We start from the raw sequence: 8320 nt of genomic DNA on the forward strand, positions 1-8320 counted from the left end.
AACAAGTGTACTAGGGAAAAGCTGTTTAAAACTGCTATAATAATGTGATAAACTGCATTTATGATAATAATGTAAAACGATGTCTGAAAAGAAAATACGTATAAAGAAGAGAACTTAAAAAAGCTACATTTCTTGTTCTACCGTGACGTGAGAAATAATCATCAATTATTTGCCAACTTTGTGGTTTGCTACTATTTTCGAAATCGCCGTTTGGACAGCAGCCAAATTTGGAGGAGGGGGAAAAAAGTTATAGTGTTTAATTTTCCTTCCGCTTAAAAATGAAAGAGAGAGAGAGAATTATGTATGTATTTCTATTCTGTATTCTGCGCTGAGGGTTGGATTTTTCTGGTAATCGAGGGCACAAAACGGAGAGAGGGAAGTGGAGGGAGGGGCATTTAAATGTAAATACTGTTTGACCGCGGATAGTATGTAATTTGGAAATCTGCCGAGTATTCCATCTGAATTAATCTAGCAGGGGAGAAGGGAAAATAACGATATGGGATTTTGATGCACGCTTTTTATAATGTAACTAGTGCCTTATTCATTTATTGCATTCTCTAAAATAAAATAAAGGAAAACAAAAATAGTTACCATGGAAGCAACAAAAAGAAAAGAAAATATTTTCATTTCGTTCAGGAACGTAAAAGCAAAATGGTAAGCTCAAAACTTTGTTGTGAATAAATAAATCAATACATTTTTGTTGTGAGAATATAGATCGAATATACATTAGATTTAAAAAATGTTACTGTGAGCAAACTTTCGTTTTTACAAAACTAAGGCTAAATAATAGAGAGGCAAAAGTGCACATTTGTAGCAAATCAATTAACACCCCTATAAACTAATAGATACGTCCATTTCCGCCTATAAACCGGATATCAGCCTTTCCATGTAATCGATGGTCAAACAGTAAGTATCCTCTGGTATTGCCAGAAAGATTAGCGAATTTGGCTGCCACAGAAATCTGGTTTTTATTTTTTAAGAGAATAAAGAAATTAAAACAAAATGATCTAATTTTCAAAGATAAATCACGTATTTTTTTTTTACTTGGAAATACAAAATCAGCGTTATTGTGGAATTACTAGACACGTATCTTTACGAAAGGTACCGTACTGACGTACACCCAGTTTTTGAAATCCAAACACAGATGGCCCACCACTGCCCCCTTAAATTTGACTCCCTCCCCCCATAAACGAGACACCCTTAAAAACACTTTCTAAAAATGTAAATGTCGTACCCTGCGCCATGACCCTTCTTGTGGCACCCGTCCCCCCCCCCCCCCCCCAAAGAGGCAAAGCCTCCATTACCACCTTTACATTCATAAAATATCCCGAAAGTTCTCACAGAAAAGCGACCCGTTTTCATTCCGTTGGCAATGGATCATTTAAGGTGGTTCTTTGTTGGAGGAACCTTTTAAAATAAGTAATGACTTCAAAAAAAATAAAAAATAAATAAAATAAATAAATAAATAAATAAAAAATAAATAAATAAACCTCACACACACACACCAATGGCTTCATCTATTTCATTGAAATTTGATGAAATTCAATTTTTTAAATTTCATTCATCCACTTTATATTTTTTAGCAAATTTATCAAAGACGTAAATTTGCAGTAACGGGTAAAATAAACTAAACTGAGAGATACAACCAACAATCAACAGTGTTAAACTTCTTTTTTTTTTTTCCTTTGCAAAAAAAGGTAAAAGTGCATTCTTAGAGTGTACATGCCTAACCTATTTCTAAAAATAAGAATGTTTTTTCATCAGATCGTTTCCCCTCCCCCCCCCCCTCCACTTTAAACGCATTTTTAACAACAGCTTTGAGACCTCGTTTGAGGGCATTTCTATAGATTCTTTAGGTCGTGCGCTCCAGGGTTTGCCAGCCAGTGATACGAGCATACTCGTTGATAATTTCATGCAAATGTGAAATTGTTAATACAGAGTTTTCTTGTGTTTACGCTTTCGCCATTTACGACAATCAACTCATTTTTCAGAGGGAAATAATGAAAACTACATTGAAACTTCGATAAGTCGAAAATGCAGAGAATGCGAAAAAATTAAGGTTATTGAAAATTTGTCTTATCGAATGCGAAAACAATGCTATAAAATAATATAAAACACTGACACTCGTTAAATTTATAATATGAGCAAAATAATGATAGAATAATGTATCAAAGATAATATATCGTCATATCAAAGCAACCATATAGGATATTTTACTGTTTTTCCTGGGATTAGATGTCTTACTGTTGTTCTGAGGCGACAATATATACTTGACATAATTAATGCTCGTGGAAGGGGCCAGAGGAGGGCCCGGGCCCCATCACTTTTTTCAGAAAGTAATTTATAACTTTTTATTTATTTCCTTTTTTTTTTGTGCGTGAATGTTTGAAATTAAAAGAAAAAAATGGATTGCATGTGTAGGAGGGGAAGGAGAGGGGGGGGGTCAGAAAAATATGTTTTTAAAATTTAATTTGCAGCATTTTCCCCCTGAAATGTGTATCCTAATATTCTCAACTTTTCCTTCATGAAAGATCGGCGCGGAGTCGGCCGATCATTAACACAAGAAATTTGTCCCAGGCCTGTCTGTTTTCCCCTTTTCTCCAAAACATTGTAAAGAAGTATTCACCCAACAGAACTTCCTCAGTAGATCGGAGACGACATTGGATTTTAATTCGAAAAAAATAATAATGTTGGGGTTAATCTTTTAAAAAGAAAATTTTTGATATCAAACTTTTTCAATAGTTACAGCTAGTTGGTCAGCTAGTTGCACCCCGCCCCCGTCTTATTTCGTTCCTTCTTTTTTCAAGTTAGTCTGAAAATAAAAGTCTCTTCTCCGAATCCCAACCTCCCGCCAAAAAACATTACGGAACATCTCAACTTTCATTTCCAGATCTTCAATTTCGCAAAATTTCCAGGGAAAGTCTCCGAATCCCTCACAACATCGCTTAAAATTGCGTTCGAAAGAATTCTGCTTTAGCCCTGGCTAATGGGCGGTAATTTACTGAATATACCATGCCTCGCCATCAATTTTCGAGTTGAACCGAACCATTGCTTCGGTCACTCGTCTGGTCTGTGCTAATTCTACATTAGCTACCAGTTTGTTTGGCCCTCTTAGCTTCCATAAGAGGTTTTCCATCTCCAGCTCAGTCACTTTCCTATGCCGGACTGATGAGTGTTATTAAGCACGAAACTGCAGTCCTCGGCTGGAAATGACTGAGCTGGCGGTGTATTTCACGTATTTCTGCTTTAGCCCTGGGTAATGGGCGGTAATTTACTGAATAAACAAATTTTATTTTCGTCCAGATAAATTATAACAGGGTAGTTCTGTACACAAAAGATCAGTGCAGTGGAAGATCATCATCTTTGGTGGAAAGAACAAACTAGGCAATATATGAAGTTTTAAAAGTTTTCGTTCAAAAGATCGGACCGCTAATCGGTCGGAGTAGGCTTCACTCGCTGATCGACTGGATTACAGTAACGTGGTGGCTTGGCGACTTTGACTATAAACAATAGAGTTGCGTGATCATCTGTTAACATTTTAAAGCTACTGTTAATGTAATTGATTGTATTTTTTGTTTAGTTGGCGAAATATTTCAAATTGCAAAGAATTGTTTTTCGTTTTTAAAGAGGGTTTAGTCATTTTAGTTGAAGAATGTGTTTATTTTACATAGGGAAAGGGAATGAGTAATTTTCGCTTATTCAGAGATTTGTTTTTACCTTTATCATTTTTTTAAACGATATCCATTCTATTGTTTTATTCTTTTTCATATGGGGGTGTTGCAGCGGGATTTCCCGTTTGTTCTAGATGAGTAGTTAGTTTTTTACTTTTAATATCTGTGAACGCTTTTTATTCTTTGAGTATGGATGAAGGAACAAACCATCAAGTACGGGAGAAAAAATAGTTAATAAAACAACTACTCAGTGGGCATTAGATAAATCAAGTTGTACTAAATATACATGCATTCTGACACCAAGTAGTTTAAAACATTTTCTTTTTACTTATTTTTTTTTTCAACAAAACGGTTCAAACACTTGATAGTTTATTGAATTTTTTTAACTTTTCAATTTACAAAGTTTGAACAGAACAATGTCTGTCGGGTCCTATAGTATATATATATATATATATATATATATATATATATATATATATATATATATATATATATATATATATATATATATATATATATATATATATATATATATATATATATACTTTTAAAGAGGATAACGTTATACCAGGTAAAACTTTTTTATTGTTTTGTGTGAATTTGTAAGACTATGTTTTTTTCTTAAGCTAGAAATAAGGATTTAATAACATTAGCAGAAGAATTCGGGCTTTCATCTCCGCCTAGTTTAAAAATAACTAGTTTAACTAACCTTTTTTTACTGCAGCATTTCGTTAGAATGGACAATATGCAAAATATTTTCTTGAATAAATTATCGCAGAACGAAATGAAAAATGTTTAACCGAGAAAGAAATTAGAAGCAAAAACAAAAGCCGAGAATTTTCATTGCAAAATAGAGTGCCAACTTTACTTTATTGCTTTCATTCTCAACTGAAGAGTTTCACCAAAATTTATTTAGGGTTATAGTTTTAATATTGTGCAAGCAAAGAACAATTGGCGAGATTCCGCATGTCTGTTAAATCATTTTTATTTTTTAGCATGAGTGGAATAAAATGGTAGAAAGATTATAGAATTCGATAAGTAAAAAAAAATAATGGTAGATCAATTGAAAAGAAAACTACCACCATGTATCCCTGAGAATTTTGTTGATGATTTGCATAGCATGACATAATTAAATCATACGAAAGAAGAAACATACGAAACAGAAAATTTTTCAATTAACCGATTCTTCAATTTTACAAATGCAAAACAATTAGCGCTAAACTAAGCAAGGCAAAGAAGTATCATCTTCTTTTGATAATAATTCTTAATGTCATATAATTAAATTATCTAGCATTAATTGTTATTCTTGTCAGTCTAATGGCCACACTGAAAATGTAGTTCCATCAAGAATTGAAAAATATGGAATTCAACATCGTGGAAATGGCTGCTTAGAACTACGAACTACGTAATTTGCATTAATTTATGACGTTTAGTAATGTTTCTTGAATTCTCATTTCCTTCTACGTGGGCCAGAATACCCACAAGACTTTGAAAACTAATCCAAAAAGAATAAAAAAAACACGCATACAAACAAAAATTACTAGGCTTATTAGCATTTTCTACGCTACGGCGTGCGTTTGTTTTACCTTTTTCATCCGCCATTAGACGGTGGCTGCAGTGCCGCCTATAGTTTGTTGGAGCTGCGAATTGACATGAACATTATTTCTTTAAGTTAACATTTTATCGTTGTTTATTTATTTTTGAAAGTACATTTATTCTTTTTTTAATTAATTTTCGGCAACAGAAGCAAAACAAACGATTTTTTATACATATTTATTTTGAACCTATCATTTTTAATTCTTTTTGAACGTGATTAAAAAATGGATATGGAAATGGAATGTGGATAATGGTAAATAATATATTAGCAGCTTTGTTTAAAAGGTGCTACAATTTTATTTGTTCCTTTTTTTATTTTTTACGCATCTATTTCTTTAGATGGGCGAGGCATATTTTATTTATAGAAATCAACTTAAAATGTTTATAAGTTGTGTTTGAAAAAAAATTGCGATTTCAGCTAATTTTGAGAATGTTGAAAACATATTAGAAAGTCGATTTTTATACACGGGAAAGTAGGCTTATTTAGCTCCGGACGGCTTATTATTTATTGGCTCCTAAAGCAATTTCCGAAATTTTTCGCATCCAAAACCGTACCTTCGTTTGTAGGGGAGTGGTTGGGTCATTCCTTTGCATGACCCCCTCCCCTCCCCCCTAAAATAGTAGTTTGTATCTGCTCCTGTTTAGTAGCCACTATATTCAGCTTAAGCGCAATTTAAAAATGATTTAAGCATCTTAAGCAAAGTTTCTGCATAAAAAGTAAATCTAGTAAAAAATGACGACTGGGCAGAAACTTACAATGGGGTTGTTTCCTTCAGTCAAAAGCACTAGTTTTAGTCACTGAAGTTGATAGAATGAGCAAAAAAAAAAAAAAAACATAGAGCGAAAAAAACCTTTTATCTTCAAAACGTTTAATTTTTAATTAAAAGACCAAGCCTTGTTTTCAAAATCGGACATTTTATAAAATTAATTAAAAAATAACTGTTGGGAAAATGAAAGTATTTTCTGGGTCCATGTTATTTTTTTACTCATTCTATCAATTTCAGTAACTAAAAGTAGTACTTTTGACTGAATTAAACAACCCTATTTCATATTTATGCACTTGAGGAGTGAATGTAAGATACAGTAACAATGATTACAGATAAATTCTACAGGGGAACTAAGATATGACTTTTCTTTTAACGTTGATGCATTTTGCGCGATATAATTTAGTGCTTTTAGATGTTATCAAACATTTATATTGGTACTTCAAATAAAATATCTTCTGAAACCATTTATGAATAGAGAAAATGGTTTTTCATTGTGAATACAGTGAAACTTCGATAACTCGAAGTTGCAGGGAACGCGAAAAAAATTCGAGTTATCGAAAATTTGACTAATTGAAAACAAAACCAAAACTATAGAAGAAAAAGAAAATGATACCACTAAAACTCAAAAAATTTATAACATGCTCAAAAAGTGATAAAATAATGTACCAGTGATACTATATACATACATGACATAATTAACATATAATTGTAAAAATTAAAGAATTTATGTAGGTTGAAAAACAAATTTAAATTTGTATGCATAATGAACAACTTTTTAACTTACCAAAAAAAGACATAGGTATCATTTTTTAAAAAAATCTGTAATCAAACATTGCTTTTGCGCGGATATTTGTTCTTTCACTAAATAATCTTCGGATACTTTTAATGCGTCAAAGAGAGAGTCTGGAACATTCGGACGCGATTCTACAAAAACGCGCAATATATCTGCTGCTCGTTTTGCATCTTGAATCGAAGGTAATTTTATCACTGGCTCAAATACTTCTACCTCTTCATCACCAGAATCTTTTTCGCTTTTTTCCGTTATGCTTGATAAAATTTCTTCATCTGTCGGGTATTCAGTCACTAAAACTCCGTCATCAACTGACACAAAATCCATAAAATCTCTGTCGGTAGGAATGTTCATTTTATTTTGTAAAACGCTCCACTCACTTTGAAAATTTATATCGTCCATATTTTTGTCTTCTTCGTATTCATTATCTAGCTCCAAACAAGATGTATCTTTTGCAAAACCAGCCTTTTTAAAACAGTTAACAATTGTCTGTTGTGTAACATCACTCCATGCTTTCCGCAGTTCCCGGAGACTGTCGAGCAGAGTAATGCAAGGAACCGAATTCTCTTCCAGACACTAGAATTTTTAATACAACACGTTTTCTGTAGTGAACCTTTAAATTTTTTACGATGCCCTGATCCATAGGCTGCATGATAGAAGTTTTGTTCGGAGGAAGAAATTCCAATTTAATTGCAGTTAAGTTATTTGCCGCTGCCTTGGGATGTGCAGGGCAATTATCTATAAACATTACAATTTTTCTACCAGCTGAGATAAATTTATTATCTATTTTTTTAAGCCAAGAATTGAACACCTCTGAAGACATCCAGGCTTTACTATTGCTTGTGTAATCGACTGGCAAAGACTTGACGCTGTTAAAGCATCTCGGCTTCTTAGCCTTACCGATAACAAGCAAAGGCAGCTTCTCCGTGCCTGACATATTGCTTGCTACCATAACAGTTATGCGTTCTTTGCTCCGCTTTCCACCCGAACATGTGTCACCTTTTATAGTAAAAGTTTTGTCAGGGAGACATTTGAAAAAAAGTCCCGTCTCATCTGCATTAAAAATATCATTTTCATTGTACTCCATTAGAATAGTTTTTAATACTTTTTCTTTCCATTCTTCGCAAATTTTTTCATCCACTACTGCGCTTTCGCCACAAATGGTTCGGTACACAATGTTGTGTCGAGTTTTAAATTTGCCTAGCCAACCTGCGCTAGCTTCAAAATTTGAAATGCCGATATTTTTTGCGAAAGTTTCTGCTTTTTCACGTATGATTGGTCCAGATAACGGAACATTTTTCTCTCTCGCTACTAGCATCCACTTTACTAAGGCCTCTTCAAGCTCTGGATACCTTCCATCCTTAAGGCGTTTTCTTTTTGCATTAAATTTTTCGTCAGCAACCGCTTGGAGGTAGACATTTCGGTTTTTTAAAATTGTTGAAAGCGTACTTGAAGGCACACCAAACTTCAATGCAATGTCCTTCTTTTTTGCTATG

This window comes from Uloborus diversus, chromosome 1, assembly GCF_026930045.1.
Source record: "Uloborus diversus isolate 005 chromosome 1, Udiv.v.3.1, whole genome shotgun sequence".
NCBI classification, from domain to species: domain Eukaryota; kingdom Metazoa; phylum Arthropoda; class Arachnida; order Araneae; family Uloboridae; genus Uloborus; species Uloborus diversus.